Here is a 21,250-nt window from a genome sequence, read left to right on the forward strand (position 1 = left end):
AATTTGCTGGCTTAAAAAAAACTATCTAAAAAGTCCTATAAGTGGTTTGTTTCATGGCAGAAAATTACAAAAACTTCTGGAAGAAACAGTATTATATTTATTTTATTCATTCATTTATAAATGCACTTATGTTCAAGTTGTTTTGCAACCCAGAAGGTCTGAGTGAGAACTGTGAAGCATGTGTGGTGCTTTTATTTTATTTTATTTTTCTTTTGTGTGAACTGCTCCCCAATAACTTGCAGGGACTTCAGGGTAAATCTGGCCAATGTGTGAATGCAGCACCTCCATTCCAGAGGAGATGTGTGTTAAAGGGCTTTAAAAGCCTTGTGTGAAAAACCTCCTGGAATCAAACTTGACTGAATTGGTTCAGAATTCTGAGAAAACAAACATAGGCTCACCCTGCATGGTTGAAAGTCTCCTTTGCTAATCTGCAGCAAGGGGTCCATTTTAATCATTCATCTTTCTAGTGTGTTCTAGGCATTAAAAGTAAAACAAATGTATAGTACTCAATGTATATCACTATATATTGTGAAGTGTGCATGTGTGTATTCAGTGAAATGTATTTCCAGGCAGCATACTCATTTTGGAATATCAGGCTTAAATCCTTGGGGGCCTGGGGTGTGTGGAGGCCCTGGACTTTGAATGGGGGGGGCCATTTTAAAATCTCATCTCTGGGCCCACTCCAACCTTGCTACGCCCCTGAATGGGCCTTCCTCAGTGGCATTATTATAAAGGGATTGTTCTGGTTCCCCAAGTAGCAGCTATGCTCTCATGTGGAGCCAGATGTTTGATTTGCAATTACCAACCTTTCAAACTTTCTTTGTTATAGATTTAGATATCATGCCAGCATGGCCATTTGCTCGTGTCCTCCAGTTTCAAACCAAACTCCACCAGTAGAGGCCGAAAAATAAAAGCTGCTTGTCACTCTTATTTGACTATAAATTCCTGACAGGGGCTAAAAGGAGAAACACTACTTTGTGCTGTGGAAGAGGAAGAGGAAGAATGAGAAGCAGGAAAGGAGGTGGCTTTTCCAGACTATGGATGGACTGATTCAATTCACCTCCCTCATGGGAATTCTACCAGGAAATGTTCTCTCATAAAATACAACTGCCATATGCTAAGTGAAACCACATCAGAAGTGCCAGAATTTTCTTACAGAATGTTATATCTCTGTTGAAATGCAGGAGCTGGTGAGGACAGAGTGATCAGCCTTTCTTACAAACTGAAATATTTGGTCTTAGTCTACGAAATTCATTCATTCATTCGATTTCTATACCGCCCTTCCAAAAATGGCTCAGGGCGGTTTACACAGAGAAATAATAAATAAATAAATAAGAAGATGGATCCCTGTCCCCAAAGGGCTCACAATCTAAAAGATGGACACCAGCAATTACATTACCAGACACCAGCAATTACAATTACCAGAAATTACACTGAAACACTTTGGTTGGTTTATACTATTACAAGGACACAATTACCTGGAAGCATTTAGATATATACCTACTTCTACATACTGTATTTGGTAACATTTAGCAGGAATTTCATGAATGTAGCACTTCTGCAAATCCAACAAATTGCAAAACTTGTCTTTGAAAAAGAATGGTCCCTAAAGCTGCAAGCTTTACTTGGAAGTAAATGCCATGGAAGTCACTAGGAGTTATCTCCTAGTAAACCTGGAAGGGATTTCATATATGGGGGAAAGTGTATCAGTGGCATTGCATCAGATCCTTAGTCCCTCCAAAACTGTCCTGTAAAGTTTTGCTTCAATCAACAAAAGTCTAATGGAGCAAGAACCTGTCTGTCTGCTGCATCACAATCTGGATTCAATGAATCAGCATTGCCAACCAATTAAATAACTGTTAGCTGATTAACTGTTTGCCTTTTAACAAATTCATTCATGTACTGCATTTGAAAAATTTGCATATTATCAAAACATTAGTAATTTGCAATTAGTTCTCATTAATTATTATAGGGAAAGGGCATCCTGAATATTTTTTCTCTCATTGTCTGTTACAGTAACATATAAAATCCAAAATACTTTTAGAAAAATAAATGTGTGTCTTAAACTTTCAACTCCCCATTAAAATTTTACCTTCACCCAATTAATCAAATATAACAGGAGCAGATTAATCAATGAAGTAAATTAAAGTTTGCAGCCCTCTTCTGTAAATGCATCTTGGTGGAATTTCTTTCTTTCTTTCTTTCTTTCTTTCTTTCTTTCTTTCTTTCTTTCTTTCTTTCAGTTTTTAGCAATGTATTGTTGGAGGGGGTGGGGAGAGGTTTAGCTCACCCCAGTTATAGCAAGCAAGCATGTGTGAGAATAGCAAGCTCATTAAAGAGTAGCTTGAGACAGACGTTTAAGACTTATTGGGGAAGTTACATACTTGGATAGAAAAGCCTGTCTCCCTGTGCTTTCTATATCCATAGTGCAGAGCAGAGGGAGAGAGAGAAAGAAGCTGCATGGCTAATGGAGTCTGCAGCAGCGAGGAAAGTAAGAGACAGTGCAGAACCAGAACCTTTATTATGGTCATTGACCAGTAGCTAGAGGCAGTCTGGGAGCAAGAAAAGTAGAGTGATAGGCCATGAGATTATCAGTCTACCAATCACAGAAAGCCAGATCAGACAGAGTGACAAGAGGGAAATAAAGAGGAAGGCCCTTCCTCACTGGCGCTACTCCAAATGCCCCTAGTGATCACTAGAATAAAAGGTGCTAGGAGTCGATCGATGCTGCTGGAATTTCATCTTCATGTATTACTCTGGGTTTAAGTAATTCTGGGGAAAGATTAGTCCTGAATGTGAGCCCAATTGGAAGGCTGGCTGGCTGGTATTGCAAACCAGGTGCGGTGATTTGAGAAGATCCTTTATCTGTCTTCTGTATGTTAGTTACACAGGATGGTATCATTCCCCTGCTAACTGAGCAACTGTCCCTATCCATCAACAGCACAGCATCCCTCCAGTGGCTGTTGCTGGTGTCCATCTTATATTTCTTTTTTAGTTTGTGAACCCTTTGGGGACAGGAAGGGCGCCCCCCCCCATAAGCCACATTGGGAATTTTTGTAGAAAAGCAGTATATAAATATTCATCATATCATGTAGCCTGCCCATCCATTAGACAGATCTCTCTCTCTCTCTCTCTCTCTCTCTCTCTCTCTCTCTCTCTCTCTCTCTCTCTCTCTCTCTCAGTGAAAATCCAAGAAAACCCTATACTTCTAAAGAGTTCTAGAATAACCTATACTGGTGTGAATATGTGTGCATGGGGGGAATTTTAGTGACCTCCCCTTCCCCCTGAATTCTCTGTGTTACCCAAAAACATGTCACTGAGAGTTGCATGACCCTCAGGTACATAATTCCAGGTGGCACAGAGTGCTTCCTGTGGGAGGGGAGGTTGTTGAAATTTGCCCCCAACTGCTGTGCCAGCAGTGGAGTGGAGTGAATTGAATTTTTCAGAAGCAGTGTTGCTTCTCACATTGCACCAGTGTTTCAGTAGTCAGGATGTCAGCCTATGAAAAGTGCACACACAATGGTCCACTTCATTAGTGCTACATGAATGAGTCTTGGCGAGCTATGGGCTCAACATTCCCACCTCTTGTCTCCTCTGTCTTGCACAAAATATTCATTCATTCATTCATTCATTCATTCATTCATTCAATTTAACATATTTGTATACCACCCACTAATGAAGTCTCTAAGTTATTTACAGCAATAAAACCAATAAATCTTTACAATTAAAACACAAAAAACCAAATTAAAATACCCATTAAACCTACCAAAAAGCTAAAAAGCTTGGCTGAAGAGATGCGTCTTTAGTTCTTTCCTAAAAGCCATAGTGAATGCTACTGCTTTTAATTTTAAATAACAGTTCTGAGTTATGTACAACCTCAGGAAACTGGTTTGTTCAAACTCCAGTATGTAAAAACAAATGAGAATTGAATCTCGGTTTAATATCCTGGTTTTTAAACTAATTAATGTTATAATAAACCACAGTTAGCTGAGTTCATACATAATGGAAACTATGGCCACATTTGCACATAATGTAGAACAGCAGTTGAATGTTCCAGCAATTATGCGGACGTTACATCTGAATGCGGGGAAATCCAGTTTGGTGCAGTGACAAAATCAAGGATTCCGTTTTGAAACTACAGTCTGAATCCTCACGCTGTAGTAAGTTTTGTCACCACAACCTGAGGTTGGGCACAGCCTGAGGTACGTCCAAATGTGGAACTGCAGGCTGCGTCCCCTGGAACCAGAGTTGAAGGAGGAAGCTCCTGCCTCTATTCTGGTGTGATTGACTGTGTGGGCTGTCCATGCAGTGCGGCTGTGTGGGCTGTTCCTTCAGTCAAGAAGGAAACTTGCACAGCCAGTCCCCTTTCCCCTCTGCAGTCTCACTGACTGCAGAGAGGACACTCTCAGTTACCTCTGAATTTGGAAGGGAGAGTAGGGGGATAGGGGTGCGGTTTTGCATTACGTGTGAATGTGGCCTATGCTTTAGAAAAAAACAGCTTTCATTCCCCTCTTGTGCTGAGTTCCAAAATGGGAAGTGGGGGAGGAATAGCCCCTTGAAGCATTTGCAGGAGAGAATCACCAAGCACAGAAGGGATTAAACTCCCTTGTGACAGAACCACTGGTCTTAGAACATGCTGGTATGAAAATAAATATTTGCCCAGATAATGTGTAGTTTAACCCTTAGTATTATATTGTACTCTTCCTCAATTCACAGAGCACTTCACATACCTTATCTCACTAATCCTTCAATAAGCCTGTAAAGTTATTATCCCTATATTACAGATGGGGGATCTAGGGCTAACAGAGTATGCTGCCATGCAATGGATTAAAAAGTTAAACAAAAAAAAATATAGAATTTCTGCTTCTTAATAGCAATAAGGGTTTGCACAAGAAATGCCTGTTGTTGCTCTGGCTGTATAAAAACAGAGTCAAACTTATCTTGGCACACATGTAAAAGATGGTAACCTACAGTCCTTCTAGATTGTAAGTCTATCAGCAGAGCCTGTTTTATTTAATTTCTGAATACAATCCAGTAATTTTAGCTGGATTATAAATTTATTATCATTATTATTCTTGTTGCTGATGATGTAAGAATGTCTTAGGGAGGTTTGCCATTTGGTGATCATTATCACTCTCATTTTTAAAAGATGTTTGCTTTCCATTAGAGTTATTGGGATTATCCTGCTTCTGTTCTTTATTTTATATTCTGTGGCCAACACAAATAAATCTGAACATGCTTCAGATTAAATATATGGCAGCACAATGGTTGGGGGCGGGGCGGAGTGTTTGTCAAAAGAGTTGCACCAGAGTTGTCACTGGAGGGGTGGGATAGATCCTCAAGGATGCTAGCAGTTGGGTGACAAAGGAAAATGATAACATCTAGGGATCAGCTGAGCTGAAAAAGGAGTCTTCTCTTTGCAACCACACACATGGTTGCCTTCATAACCTTTTGCATATAGATAAAGCCTATTTAAAGACTTCAAAATTAAGACTCTCTGCCCCAACTTGCTCTTTCATGCAAGAGTAGTGAAGACGCCAACCTGAGGTTCTCCAGCTATCGATGGACTACTAGAAATTGCAGCTGAGGATGATGGGAGTTGTAGTCCAACAACAGCTGGAGAGCCTCAGGTTGGCCACTTCTGAGCTACTGTATCCTTAAATAAGTGAACACCTTGGAGTAAATAGTTATTAAGCTTACTCCTATATTGTAGTCCCACTCTGGTTCATTTTCTATGATAATAAATTATGGTAGGATAAGGACAGGATGGTGGGGATTACTATCAGTTACCAGGGTCTCCTCTCACTAGTAGTGTGCATGGTTCGGTTCGGGCACACTGTTACAGACCTCCGGACCGGTTCGGCAGTCCGGAGGTTCAGATGGGCAGGGGCATGCACTCCAGCGTCAGAGACGAGCGCGCACTCCGAGCAGGGTGCATACGCGCCGCTAGCGCTAGTCTCTTTTAACCCTTAAGGATCAACGACGGGGGCAGGGGTGGCAGGGAGGAACTCTGCCGCCCCAAGAAGATGTTTAAAATGACCAGCGCTGGAGGGGGAAGAGTGGCGGGGGGGGTAAGTACTACCACCCCTCGCTTAAAGTAACAGTCCCCCCCGTGCCAGACCGGGGGGGACTCCGGACCATGCACACCCCTACCTCTCACCACCCCCCTGAAACTACTGCCCTCTCTGCCCCTTCCAAGCACAACCATGAGCACAATACAGTAAATTGGTGAGAAGTATGGTTCCCTGGGTCCTGGTTTTGACATTTGTCTGCACAGGACAGAGTCAAATATATGCAAAGATTCTCCTCATGATTTGGAATCCTGATTTCTGTACATGTAAAAACGGTTCTAGGACTGGTATTTTGTAAAATTCCACCGATTCCCCCCACCCCACCCCCCCGCTTATCTTCATATTGGCCCTTGGCAAACCACCACTTTATAACCTGTGACCACTGAGCCTGTTAATGTAATGATAATGGCTCACAAGTTATGTTGTGATTAGTAGGCCTATTATATTTGATAGAAATGCCATAAAAATATGCAATTAGCTGAAAAGAAGGGTTTTCCGTGTTTGATGTTTTCTGAAAAACAAATGTCCTCTGGTGAAATCACTACAAATAAACTGACAAACTGTTGGGCAGTGGAGGCTCTTTGTTTTACACTGTCTTTGTTTAAACCCCCTCATAATTCATCCAAAGAAATGCCCTTCTCGGTAATTAGTTACCTTTAATGTCTTCATTTTCATTTAAATGCTCAGTGATCAGGATAATTAGAATTAATTTGGCATTGTCATGTTATGTTAATGAAGCTTCTGCCACTTATCTCTAGCATCCTGCAGGCACAATGTTATCTGAGAATTATAGAACTCCTTCCACTTTATCTGTCCATTTATACTCTTTGGTTAAAAAGTGATAACAGTAAAGAACTGGCAAGATTCCAGTTTAAATTTATGCAATTCCAGATGAAGAATTGAAACTGTGCGTCAGCTCATTCAGCTTATAAATGTCTTCACAGAGTGTATGAGAATTGATTTGCATTCATCTGGGTACGTTCCACCCCCCCACCTCCCCATGGCACGTTGTATCTTTTAGTTACAGGACCACAGGCAGAATAAGCGGTTTCATTGCTTTCCTTGCAGCATGTTTCAGTCTGAGCAGGCCACAAACTGTGCACATCTCACTGGTAGAGCTGATGCATGTCTATAACACCCCCACTTAAAGATTCTCAGTGATCAGGGCTGGAAAAGTCCTCTGCCTAAGTCTATGGGGAGCCACTGCCAGCCAGAGAAGGCAATACTGACCTAAAATGGTCTTGCCTGCTATAAACCTCCTTACGTCACCCTAGATATATGAACACGACCCGTTTACCCAGTCACGTGGTGATAAGTTCTTCATGCATGAACTTCTTTCCCACCAGTTATGGTCACTCCTGAAAATACTGCCTTGTAGTGAGTTGTCATTGCACACAAGTTTTAAACCACCAAACTGTCCACCAGTAATAGTAATAATCACCATGTCTTGTTTACACACTAACCGTTCTTATATATGATGCTTGAAGGTCACTCTTTACAATGTGTTACATATATTTTGGTGGGCTCTTTAGTGTCACTGCCATACACTGGCCTCCCATGTTTCATCTAGTCTTTTTGTTCCCTGAGGTTCAGGCCTGACCTTAGGGTGGGGCAACTGGGGTGGTAGCCCCGGGCCCCGCGTTTGGAGTGGCTCTGCTGTGCCAGCGAGTGGCGGGCAGCCTCGCCGACTGCCCGCATGCTTGGCTCCTGGCAGCACTGCACGCGGCAGCCACTGCAACTGCCCGCTGCCACCATGTGTGTTTGCCGGAGGGGGGGAAGCAAGCCCCACGCTCCCTGCTCCTGACACAGGGGGCGTGGCTTCACTCTGAAATGGGGCCACATGCTCCGTTTCGGAGCAAATACCGGCAGCGCTGTGCTCGCTTCGTGGCCGGGAGCTGTTCTCCCGGCAGGGAGAGCAGGTCCTGGCCACACTGCATAGGGAGTGCTGGCCGGCATTTGCTCTGAAATGAGGTGCACGGCTCCATTTCGGAGTGAGGCCACGTCCACTGCTGCATCTGACGTCAGATGCTGTTGACATCACAGGCAAGGGGCGGGCCCCTTCGCCTCGAACCCCCCAAGGGACGGTGCTGCTGAGGTTACATCCCACAAGTTCCCCTTGGGTGTCTCAGTTAGGGAGGAAAAGGAGTTCTGTCACCTTTGCTCTTTGCCAGCTTGTGCTCATAGCATGCACCCTCCTCCCTCTTGGGGAGCCTAGGGCTGTGTCTCTGTCTCCTCCTCAGCACTATCTTGCACTGCCCTAAATATGCCCTTGCAATCACCACATCCTTCCATAACACCCCCTCCCACTGCCTTCCCCCACCCTTCCTTCCAACCATTTCTTTCATTCAAGCCATTTGTGTACCTTCCACCACCCCCCTCTTGTCAGCAGTGCTAACAGCATTACAGAGCTTTCCTCCTCCATTGCTCCATTGCTTAGCCACAACATCAGCATGCCATTAAACATCAGCATGCCATTCTCCTGCTGCTCTCTCATTGCCAGCATTCATAGGAACATAGGAAGCTGCCATATACTGAGTCTACACAGACTGCAGCAGCTTCTCCAAGGTTGCAGGCAGGAGTCTCTCTCAGCCCTATCCTGGAGATGCCAGGAAGGGAACTTGGGACCCTCTGCATGCAAGCATGCAGGTGCTCTTCCCAGAGTGGCCCCATCCCCTAAGGGGAATATCTTACAGTGCTCACATGTAGTCTCCCATTCAAATGTAAACCAGAGGGCCCTGCTTAGCAAAGGGGACAATTCATGCTTGCTACCACAAGACCAGCTTTCCTTCCTTAGACCAGCACTCCTCCCGGAGTTGTGTCTTGCCTGCAGGAGAGTTGGGTGTGGCTGTTGGGTGTGGTTTTGTCAGAGCCATGCTCTTCTTGTATACTGCTAGGGGTAGGAAGCCTGCTTGACCTTATCCAAGCCCAAGTTTCTCCATGGGTGGTACTATTCTCAATAAGAAGGGGGTGACACTCCCTAGTCAGCCACTGTTACTCCCTACATTGCTCGAAATAAAGTATGGGTCCCAGAACATGGTCTGAGGGCACACAATACAGACACATGCTGAAGCTAATCAGGTCTTGGTGTGGTCAGTGTTTGGATGGGAGATGCATTTATGCCGCTTTGGGGATGGGGCCATAGGTCAATGATAGGGATGTGCATGAACCAGAACTTAAGGTTTGGTTCAAATTTTATACACACACACACACACACACACACACACACACACACACACACTTACATATATTATATTTATTTATTTACATAAATTGAATTCAAACTGAACTGAGTGCTGCCAAACCAGTTCAGTTGAACTGATTGGCTGGTCCAGTTTGTTTGAGTGAACTGGTTTGAAAGTTTGGCTATACTTGTAATGGGGAATCTGGTGAGGATTCCCCTTTTCAAGTAAAGGGGTGGGGATGAAGAACTCTACAAAGGGGTGGGGTGGGGAGAGAAAAGCAACGTGAAGTACTTCTTACCATCTGGCATGGCTGCCAGCACCAGCGCCACCGCTCACCCCCTCCCTGGCACTACCCAAGTACACGGAGGTCTGTATTTACCAAGCTGCCTGCACAGCTGTGGCAGAGTTTCAGCCTCCATTCATGCCCAGAGGCAACAGAAATAGCTTCAAGGCATGCACGGAGGCTGAAACCATGCCACTGCTCCACAGGTAAATATGGTAAATATGGACCTCTGTGCACTTGGGTAGCACTAGGGAGACAGCGAGCGATGGCCAGTAAGGAATACTGTACATTATTTTTCTCACTGCCCCCCACCTCCTTTCAATGTAGGACTGGTCTGCTTGAAACGGATTTGGTTCGGTTAGATTGCAGACCGAACCAACCCCAGTTCGGTCTGTGATTGAACTGCTGAACCAGCCCAGTTTGATACAAACCAGTTCTTCATCGAATGGATCATTCACATCCCTAGTCAGTGGTAGAACATCTGCTTTTCACACAGAAGGTCTCAGGTTCAAACCCTTGCATCCGTAGGCAGGGCTGGGAAATATGCCTGCCTCAGACCTTGGAAAAGCTGCTGCCAGTCAGTGTAGACCAGGGCTGCACAACTTTGGCCTCCATCAGTTGTTGGACTACAACTCCCAACCTTCCCAGCCAATGTGCCCAGTAGAATTATAGTCCAAAATCTGCAGGAGGGCCAAAGTTGTACAGACATGGTGTAGAAAATACTAAGCTAGATGTACCAATGGTCCGAATTGGTATAAGCTTCTTCTGCTCCTCTGATAACAATGGTTAATTTCTAACCACACTTGTGTGAAAGATTCACCCTTCACCCCTCTCAATCCCAAATAGAGCAGGCAGAATAAATAAACTCTGCATATTCACAGGCACACACTCCTTGTTTCTAAGGTTGGTGTTCTACCCTTCTTTTAGGTGTCACATTTAGGATGCAAATCCATTGAATTCAGTAATGATTATGTTCAAAGAATGAGGGGTGCACCCTTTTCCCCATTCTCGAAATATGTCCATGAGTGTTTGTGGACTTACATGTCTGAGACAGAATCTTCTAACAAATGTGCATATTTTTTAATTCAGATTTTGAAATTTTGATCTTGGGACTCACTAAAGTCTTTTTTGGGGGGGGTGGGGAAGGAAATTAGTTGAGGATTATCAAGAAAGAGTAAATGCATGCTGAAAGTAGATGATCTATTGTGACTCCAAAATAGAAACATTATTCAGTGTTAATGGAAACCTTTCAGCCTTCTCATAGTGAACAATTTGAATTCTTCAATAATTATATATTAACTTCAAGTGGGCTTTGTGCCTGTTGTTTTTTCTTTTTTCTAACTGCAAGATGGAAGTCATCTTTCACCGCAATAGAAACAAAGTCAATCAAAATCAGCTGCAGCCTACTTAAAGTTGTTTGGGAGGTCTTGCCTCAACCAGGAAAGCAAACATTGGGTATTTTCAAAGCAGGTCTACTGGGACAAGCCAGCTTTCGTCAATAACTTCAAGAAAGATGTTTTCTTCCATGGAGGACATTTCTTTTTGGTTTCCAAAAATGACAGAACTAATGTCAAGGTTTTTCATTAAGGATGCACAATATTTTTAGTGGCAACATTAATAAATACCATGGTTCATAATTAAGAGCAGAGATATTTGATGCTTGATAAGATAAAATCTACATCCTCCTCTCTGCCCTCTTACCCTTCTCACTGAAGTATAACTTTCAGAAGTAACCACTATTGCCTGTAATAGAGCAAGTCTAATACAAGGAGAGGAGAGCAAGGAGATGAGAGCTGGTCTTGTGGTAGCAAGCATGACTTGTCCCCATAGCTAAGCAGGGTCTGCCCTGGTTGCATATGAATGGGAGACTTGATGTGTGAGATATTCCCCTCAGGGGATGAAGCCGCTCTGGGAAGAGCAGAAGGTTTCAGGTTCCCTCCCTGGCTTCTCCAAGACAGGGCTGAGAGAGATTCCTGCCTGCAACCTTGGAGAAGCTGCTGCCAGTCTGTGAAGACAATACTGAGCTAGATAGACCAATGGTCTGACTCAGTATATGGCAGTTTCCTATGTTTCCTATGTCTGGATATTTCCAAGTTCAACCAGCCATTTCAGTAGAGTAGATTTTTTTTTTGCCTCCCCCAATAATTCCCCCCCCCAATAATATTTTTTTGCCTCCCCCAGTTTTGCCTCACACAATAATGTGAATACTGTATTCACCTTATTCTGGCTTAACCTACCATTGTTGAGTCTGTGTGGACCCTTGCCTGTCCTGGCTCCTGCTGCTGCTTCCTCCTTCCTGGATTAGTAACATGGGTTATGCCACCTAACCAGGCATGTTAGGAGGAGGATGTCAGAATGCTACATAATCCATCTGATTGTTGGCATCACTGAGAACAAATGAGAGAAACTAAGAATGAATGCAATATAAATGAATACGTGAAATGAATACAAGTGCAAAGGCAGAGGTGTTCTGGCATTACCAAAAATGGTCATTAAAAACCCAATTTTTCATTCGTATTCAGCTCTATTCAGTACAAATAAATTTCATAATAAACATTGAATTTAGCCATACACTATTAGCTGACACACCTCTTTTTTCCATTTGCATTACTGCCCTTTCAAAAGTGCCGCCATTTATCATTGGAGGAGACAGGCTAATATTTTCAAAGGGTTTACAATACATTATGTTCATTTGCATGTTGGCAACTGGCTTTGAGCGAATTCAAAGTGCTTCTTCATACATGACCCCAGTTATGTGTGAAATGCCCTAGGATGTAGGTCCATTTTCAGTCCTTGGACCATAGCAGTGAATTCTAAATAAGAAAACAATAACAGACTCAATCGACAAATTTAAATTGTAGTTCTTTTCGATTATGTGTCATTTCCCTTGATCTTAACCAATTTTCAGTTTTAACAAAAGGCCCCAGATATTTTACCAGATGTGTATTCACTTCTGGTTGCACTGTATATTTTTAAATGAAGATGGTTTTTACAGGAAGGAGTTTAATTTCAATATCATGCAAGTGTGATGTTTATTTCACATAAATAAATATATTTATTTCACACCACAGTGTGGTGGGAAAAGGTTAAAATATATTGAGACTGCAGATTTTGTGAAGAAACAAAGTGTTCATTAACATAACCATTACAAAAACGATACCTTTCTGGCTGAGGATGGATAAGCATTAGATTTGTTGTGATGGTGGATGTGATGGTGCAGCATTACCAATAAAAATGCTGGCTGAATCCCCACTAACCATCTGCCCATGTGCTCGGAAGAAACGTACCTGCTGTTGAGAGCTAGAGTTGTGCAAGATTGGGTTTGGAAGGTCAGAAATGCTCCGATTTGGGTCATTTCAGAGGGAATCAGAAATAATCCAAACCCAGCCTAGGAAGCCTATTTTGGTTCAGAGTTCTCCAACACTGGGGATTTGGGGAGCATTTTGGAATTCCCAATGGCAGCAGCACTCTACGCCTCCACTATACCCTGATCATGTTGGGGGGGCGGGGGAAGCCATCTTCTGGCATCTATCTTGCCTTGCCTACCCACCCATGCATTTATTTTTATTTTTTTTAGTTCTAAGTCCATTATTTTACACACAGTTTACAAAATAACCAAGAAGATTCCCTGGTGTTACATCACATTCTTGAATGTGATAATTCCATAATTTACTGTGAGTACAATTTCTGGGGTACTTCTGGGACTGGAGTCCAATCTCCAATTTCTGGGACTGGAGTCCAATCTCCTCCAAAATGTGCAATCGTGCACAACCTTATTGAGAGTTTCCCAAGTTCTTCAGCAGTTATTATGATGTAAACTGCCCTGAGCCATTTTATATAGATAAAATAAAATAAAAAAATAAATATGGGGGTGGGCACAATCTTCACAGCACTACCATCAGGGACATATATATATTTTTAATTGCACAAAGCACTCCTGGGAGAAGGGTAGATCAGCTAAAATTTTGGTGAGATCATTCAAAAACGTAGTGAAGTGGTTAGAGTGTTGGATTAGGACCGCAGAGGCCAGAATTCAAAGCCCCATTCAGCTAGGAAACTCACTGGGTGGCTCTGGGCTCATCACTTATCTCTTAGCCTAACCTACCTCAAAGGGTTGTTGTGAGGATAAACATAAATAATGTATACCACTTCTCAGAGGAATAGCACTATTTTTTAAAAAGTAAAAATAAATAATATTGGCTTTCCTTGTATGATAACTGCTACACAGTTCAGAAAGCTCTCCACAGCAGAGATACTTTTTTCCAGTGTGCAGATGCATCTAATGCAAGGTTAGTGGGGATGATGGCCACTTTTAAAATTTCAGTGCAAGCTTTTCTTCCATGGATATGTGCTGATTTATTGTGGGTAGCTTTGAAAAATTGTCCTGTCCATGTTTAGAGAGGATTAATTCTCTAATTAACCTTCCCACCCTCTCTCACTAAATTATAGGCACAGGCATTGCCTCAGAATTGGGAGAGGAGGGAAGTATATTCACTCCACTGCAGCAGGAGAAAAGGTCTGTGTGCATCTCTGGGAGTCCACCAGGCCAACAAACCCCATCCCTGCTGATCTTCTCATCTTTGGCATCCCCTTGCTTTAAATAAAGCCCTACATTTAGGACACACTTCGCCCCTTCCAGCTTGCTCCTTCTTCCCCGGCCAGGCAAGTGGATTGGCCACCCAATCTCTGGCCTTGCAAGGGGCCTTTTCTCCAGCTGCACCCCCTTCACTAGCATTTCCACACAAGGCTGCAGCTGTGAAGCTGATATCATCACTATTCCATCTCCACCATTCTGCTGCCTCTTGGGCTGCACCTGCCCATCCCCCAGCAGCGGTTGCCCGCCTCTCCAAGCCCTTCCTGATTTCTGAAAGGTAATTACTGGGGTTGTCCTTGCGACTGGAGCGACTTCTCTCAGCACACCACCGTTTGACTGGGTAAACGACTCTGTCTCATGGAGGGGGGTAGGAAACCCTGGCATGTCCTTCTGGCTGAAACAGGTTGGCACATTGATCAATTGACATCCATTATTTGATGATGATAAGATACTGTCAAAAATTCCATGAAACAAAAAATCCACTATGTAGTGCCAGCTTACCTACTTATTTTATTTTTCTGTCTTTTTTAAAGCAAGGGCAGGAGAGAGGGATGCTTACCCCCTAGCTGTACAGCAACTGGGGCAAACCTAACAACATAGCACAGTTATATCTGCACTTCTGTAGGCTTCTCCAAACAGGTGCAGAAACACAATTAGATATCAATCAGCAGTGGCAAAAATCACTTCCTAGGGTTTCCCACAACTCTATCTTGTTTGTTGCAAAAATGAAGGAATACAAATTTCGTAACTGTGGGCTGACCCTAAGAGTGAAACAACACCTGTGGAAACTTTACCTTGTGTACAAAATTCATTACAATTTTGTAAAAAGCTAATTGAATGACCAAAATTGTCAACTAATTTTTGGAAGTTTTTACTAAAGCAGCTTGGGGCCATTCACTACCGAGTGGGTGGGTCGGGGGAAGGATTTCAAAAGCCTGCCTTCTCCCCAGACAATCGCTGGTTACTCGGTGGGAGTGCGGAGCACATAGGGTTGCCAACTGTCCCTCATTATGCAGGATTTCCCTCATTTCAGAAATGAAATGTTGGTCCCTATAGCATTTGTCCCTCATTTATTCAATAGCATATAATTAAATTACATATATGTCAATGATACTCATGCTCTTGATTACCACTGCATACACCTCCTAGCCCTGCCCACCCCCCAGCCAACTCCCACAAACTTGTGTCCCTCATTCTGGAATTTATGGCAATTCTGGAAATGAAATGTTGGCAACCCTAGACGAGCGCACTCCCACACGACCTGCCCTGCTCTGTGCAGTGTGGAGCAGGGCAGATTGATCTGAGGCTGAGAATAATTGTCTCGGCCTCTATGAATCACACAATGTACCACGTGACATGCACAATGCTTTGGGGGATTCCCCCAGGAGGCCAGTACTGTAAGCACCCATCTCTGTGTCCGCTGGGACTAAACATAGCCCCAAAGAACACATGAGCAGTTAGCTTGGGTTAAGGGAGCACACACTAGGTGGCACTGCCCCATTGGCAACAGACCCAATCCCAGTTGTTCTCATGTACAGTCTAACCTGGGCAGGACATCCTCATGCTTTTGTAGAGCAAGTATAAAACCACTGCTCATTAAATTATGTATCCTGTTTGTTTTTCTAATAGTCTTTAAAAGTCCTTGCCCATTATTGGGCAATATTTGATGGGTCAATTGACCACACTTTTTTTGATTGGCTGTCAGACTCCCAGGGGATGAGGTGGGCTCCTGGCCCTTCTTGAACCTCAGAATGACTGGGTAAGCACAGAAAAGGTCAGCCTCAGGAACAGCCGGGGGAGAAAGTTAGTTTGTCACCTGAGTCCTTCTCCTGCCTTGCTGCACTCAGCCAATTCCCTGTCCTGGAGAACTCCTGGCTCCCTTACTCAGAAGCAGCCTCTCATCATTGACTGCCTTGTCTTTAAATGCCCAGTGCAGAGCTGACAGGGCTTAAAGCCTACTCCCAGCCCTGCCCCCTTCCTGACTTTGCTTCCTGTTTCCTGTCCCATGCAACCTAGCTGTTGCCCTGGAGCTATTTCCTGCAGCTCTCCCTGCATTTTCTTCTCAATCCCACTGGGATCCGACCAGCCTGGATCCTTCTCAATCCTGCCACCCCCTGAAGGCAATGAAAGCCCCACAAGAGGGATGCCACGTCCTTCTCCAGATTCCACAGGGCCGCACAGGCAACCAGGTAACATGGCATCCTGACACTGGCCCAGTGTTCAGTCCTTCAGAGGGTGGGCTGTAGCATGGGTTTCTTTAATAAGATTTGGACGTAGTAATTGTAAAAAGTACCCTCTCGTGCTCTTCATTGTGGTTAGAGATGCCTTGCCAACATTGCTCTTGCTGTAGCACATAATCTTTTGCATGCACTAAACACAGTTCTTCTCAGGGCTGACCCTACTACCATTAAGCAGAGTCAGGAAGCTGATTGGGGGATATCAATAAAGGGCAGAACATTGTCGTTAAAAAGGGTACCATTAAAGGACACCACACTGCAAAATATGTAGTGTCTTACAATATTTTTATCACTATGGGGAAAGGGGGAGAGAAGGCCATTTGGGTTTTCAGATGCAGTCATGTCTTGGGCAGACTCCAGCTCTCGTTCTGCTAATGACGCCTTAATCAGGAATTGGTGATAACAAAGCTTAGAGTTTTCCACAGCTAGGAGCAGAAATGGTAACAGAGAAAATGTACATTTCAACAGTCAGTAAGCTTAAATGACTGAATACTGGAAAGCAAAATGTATCCTGAAGTGGGACCTAGAGCTTAGCCTTGAATGAGATAGGAAGTGACTACATGTATTTGTCCTTTGTTTCCCCCTTTCTCATGTCCACATCCAGAATAGAACTTGGCCTGTCACCTCTCATCTACTTAATTTCTTTAATAGCTCTTGTGAAGGCCTTTGTCTCAGGCCTTTTGAACCTCACAATAAATTATATTAAACCTTTATCCTCTTCTCACTAGTACATGCAGAGTAAAGTATTATGTCTTCTACCAATATTTGCAAAAATGTGATTGTTTCCTTCCTGGATAGCTGGCAATATGGCTGAAATGCTCTTGAATTACTGTTGAGCCCCAATGTTTACTGGATGGTCTCGGGCCCTGCCTTTCAGACAGGGCTAGGATGAATTAGTTACACTTTAAAAAAAATTTATTTAACATATTTCTATACCACCCAAACTCACCTCTCTGGGTGGTTTACAACAGAAAGGTTAAAACATTAGTTAAAACAGAATAAATGATAGCAGAAAAGATTGACACATTACAACTACTTAAAATTTTAAAATATTTTAAAAACAATTTTAAAACTATTAAAACACTACTTAAGTAAAAGCCTGGGTGAACAGATGCATCTTTAAAGACTTTTTAAAAGTTCTCAGAGATGGGGAGTATTTAAGCGGGGAGCGCATTCCAAAGCTTCAGGGCAGCAGCAGAGAAGATACATCCCTGAGTGGCCACCAGATGAGCTGGTGGCAACTGCAGATGGACCTCTCCTGATGATCTCAATGGGCAATGGGGTTCATAACGAAGAAGACGGTTTCTTAAACACCCAGGGCCCAAGCCGTTTAGGTTATAACCAGCACCTTGTATATTGCCTGGAAACTTATTGGCTGCCAGTGTAGCTCTTTCAGTGAAGGAGTAACATGATCTCTCCGAGATGACCCAGAGACCAACCTGGCAGCCTCATTCTGGACCAATTGTAGTTTCCGGACAACATACAAGGGCAGCCCCACATAGAGCGCATTACAGTAATCCAGTTTGGAGGTTACCAGCATATGTACCACTGTCCTGAGGTCGTTTATCTCAAGAAATGGATATCGCTGGCGTATCAGCCAAAGGTGATAGAAGGCACTTCTGGCCACTGCCTCAACCTGAGACACCAGGGAGAGGCTTGGATCCAGAAGCAACCCCAGATTGCGTACCTGTTCCTTCTGGGGAATTGTGACCACATCCAGAACAGGCAGATCAAACTAATCATCTCCCGAATTTCGACCCCACACAATGAGTACCTCTGTCTTAACTGGATTCAGTTTCAGTTTGTTATCCCTCATCCAGCCCATCACCACCTCATTGTAAAGCACCTTTTACAGTTAAATGGTTAATGAACTATTTATTGATTTGTATTTATTTTAAGATTTATATCCCATCAAACATGGTTCCAAAAAGCCTCTGGGAGCTAACCTGAAGTAAAAACAGTTAATAACCACTTGCTTGTTCACTGATATATTTATACAAAATTTGCCTTTCCTTTCCTAATACTAATCTTTCCTTTCCTAATAATCTTTCCTTTCCTTTCCTAATACTAATCTTTCCTAATAAAAAGTGATTTTAAAAAATGAAGAAGCTAATCTTCAAAGGCCTAAATAGCAGGGCATATCTATGGTAGGGCAGGCAGGACACATGCCCCAGGCACCACTTGAAGGGGGGCACCATTTTTAAAAATGAATTTTTTTTTAATGGCCACCGAAAACAAAATGGCCACCACGCATGCTCTATGAGGCCCTAGGCCATGCCAGGCCTCACAGAGACCATTTGAGCATGTGCAGTGGCCATTTTGTTTGTGGAGGCCATTTTAAAAAAATATTTTAAAAAATGGCTACCACACATGCTCAAATGGTCCCTGCGAGACCCTAGGCCTTGCCAGTTCTCACAGGGGCCATTTGAACATGTGTGGCAGCCTCCAAAATGGCCACCACATGGATCTTTGCAGGCCCAAACACGCCCGAAAATCAACCCGGGACAGGCTGGGGCGGTGAATTAAGAGACCGGTGGGTGGAGGGGGAATCTTTGCTGACCCCTCCCCCCACAGCCTTTAGAAAGTCCCCCGAAGGGGCTACAGATTTAAAAAAAATTAATATAATATACTGTAATACACTGTACAGTTTGGCACTACGTACAGAGGATCAGGGCTTGTGAATACTGAGCTAAAGCTTATGAGCTAGGATTGTATTCATTTGCTCTTACTTTACTTCTTGTGATAAGTGAGTTAAATGTGATGTCTTAATAATATGGCTACTAATGGTGAGTTTGTCTTTGAATCAGTGTGACGTCCTTAGTATTAAGGTCCACTGGGAGTTTCTTGCTCTCTTTCTCTCATTTTAACTCTCTTTCTGAAATACTAGAATATATTCCAAGCAGTGACACAGTTTACTCTGCATATCCTTTAATTATTTACAGAGTATCTGGGAAAAGCCAAATTGTCCATTTATTTTTAAAACTTATGTAATAGTGATGCTACAATGCATAGTAGAGAATTAGACAGGCACTTCTGTTTAGTTTTCCAAGTACACCTCCACATAGTATTTGGGTATTTCATGAGCCCCAGCATACTGAAATTTGTAGTTTTCCAGCATTTTTTTGTCTGGCTACGTCCACTGCTAAATAGTTTTTGAAATATTAAAAGATTAACAAGCTTGACTTGTATTTTTCAGCTGATATTATGGTAAAGTTATCTGAAAGATGGGTGTCAGATGTTTGGACAGGGGGCACAATTTCAGTGCTTGCCCTAGGCGCTATTTTCCTTAGATACGCCTCTGCTAAGCAGCCAGATACCTCTTTTACCTTATGAGCCCAATTTCAGGTTGGCATCTGTGGCTGCATCCTCCTGCCCTCAAATATTAATTTAGTTGACACATGAGGCCTTGCTTTCCCAGCTATTGCCTTGAAGCTTTGGAACCGCTTTCCATGGGAGCTTTGACTGGCTGCTTATATCATTGCCTTCTGACATTACATTAAGACTTGTTTTGAGGGCTTTGAGGACAGAAAGTTAATAATTCTGTTTCTGTATCATCTCCCTTTGGATTTTTTTTATGTTGCCTTCTCACCACCTAATGGCGCAGCGGGGAAGTAACCTGCCTCGAGAGCAGGAGGCTGTTGGTTCGAATCTCCACTGGTGTGTTTTCCAGAATATGGGAAACTCCTATATCAGGCAACAGCGATATAGAAAGGTACTGAAAGGCATCATCTCACACTGCGCGGGAGATGGCAATGATAAACCTACTAAGGTTCTACTAACAAAACCACATGGCTCTGTGGTTGTCAGGAGTTGACACCAACTTGACAGCATAACCTTACCTTTCCTTTCCTTCTCTCTGCTGCTCTGGTTTCACACTTTTATCAGTGGCTGGCATTCAGCACCACTGACATACTGTGGTATGATACTTCAGCCTAGTAACACTGCATGCATGAAAGTTGTGCAAATGCAAAAAAGGATTAAATGACATTATACTAGAGTAAGCCCATTGCTTTTCAAGGGCTTACCCTTGTGCAAAATTTGCACAATGTTAGTATTTGTGCAGCTTTTGTGCCTGCAGTGGTACTAGGTTGAAGTACCATTGTGCAATAAATTTTATTTACTGAACTGTTTAAGTTAGGAAATTTGTTTAGCCACTCTGGATTTTTTTAAAGCATAATTTTTTTTAAGCATATAAATATTTTAAGACATCTTTTTAAAAAATTTGTCCATGTGTCTTTTGTGAATAACATTTAAAATTGTATTGTACATAGTGGGCTGCCCATGGATATAGACAATTCCAAAATCTGGGATTACAGTGTCTGGAAAAAGTTCTAAAGCAATTGCAGAAATCACTCCTAAGAAGCAGGGGTTGTAACTATAGAGAGCCTGATTGCCAAAGGACATTTTCTGTATCAATGTGTTCTTGGAGTATGCAGGGACCATCATGTAGAGACGAAACGGAACATATGAACCAGCCCATAATGGCTATGTACATTAGCGGGTGGAGCTTATATAAATTAACCCATAAATTATTTCATCATTTTAGCAATCATCTTATGATAAATAGGAATGCTCCAACAGTAGCCACTGAATGCACAAGGGCTCCAGCTCTCCCCATCCCAAGCTACTGGCAGAAAGCCAGAAAGAAATAATAAACTATATTGTTCTGTCCAGTGCTAAAAAAATAAAAAATAAAAGAATTTACTGAAGTATTAAATCAAATTAACGAGGCTGCTATAAATCTGATTTCTTAATGGTCCAATTCCCTTCCCCATGTTCTGAAGCTTAACAATACAGATGTTGTATTTTTATCCCTTCCAAATTGTGTTCAATGATCTCAGCTTTAGAAAGGATAGTGAGAAGAGAGGAGTCTTTGATCAATG

General features: G+C 42.9%; 1 long non-coding RNA gene across 1 annotated transcript in view; it reads right to left on the reverse strand.

Moving 5' to 3' along the window:
• The window catches only part of LOC128352494 (uncharacterized), a 183,564-nt gene extending 167,481 nt beyond the window's left edge, over positions 1-16,083 (reverse strand). The window contains exons 1-2 of the long non-coding RNA XR_008320449.1: positions 15,947-16,083; positions 11,774-11,923 (exon numbers count right to left, since the gene is read on the reverse strand). This is a non-coding gene — a long non-coding RNA (uncharacterized LOC128352494). The remainder of the gene's footprint in view (positions 1-11,773; positions 11,924-15,946) is intronic.
• Positions 16,084-21,250: the final 5,167 nt, after the last annotated feature.

Source organism: Hemicordylus capensis, chromosome 3, assembly GCF_027244095.1.
Source record: "Hemicordylus capensis ecotype Gifberg chromosome 3, rHemCap1.1.pri, whole genome shotgun sequence".
Lineage (NCBI taxonomy): Eukaryota > Metazoa > Chordata > Lepidosauria > Squamata > Cordylidae > Hemicordylus > Hemicordylus capensis.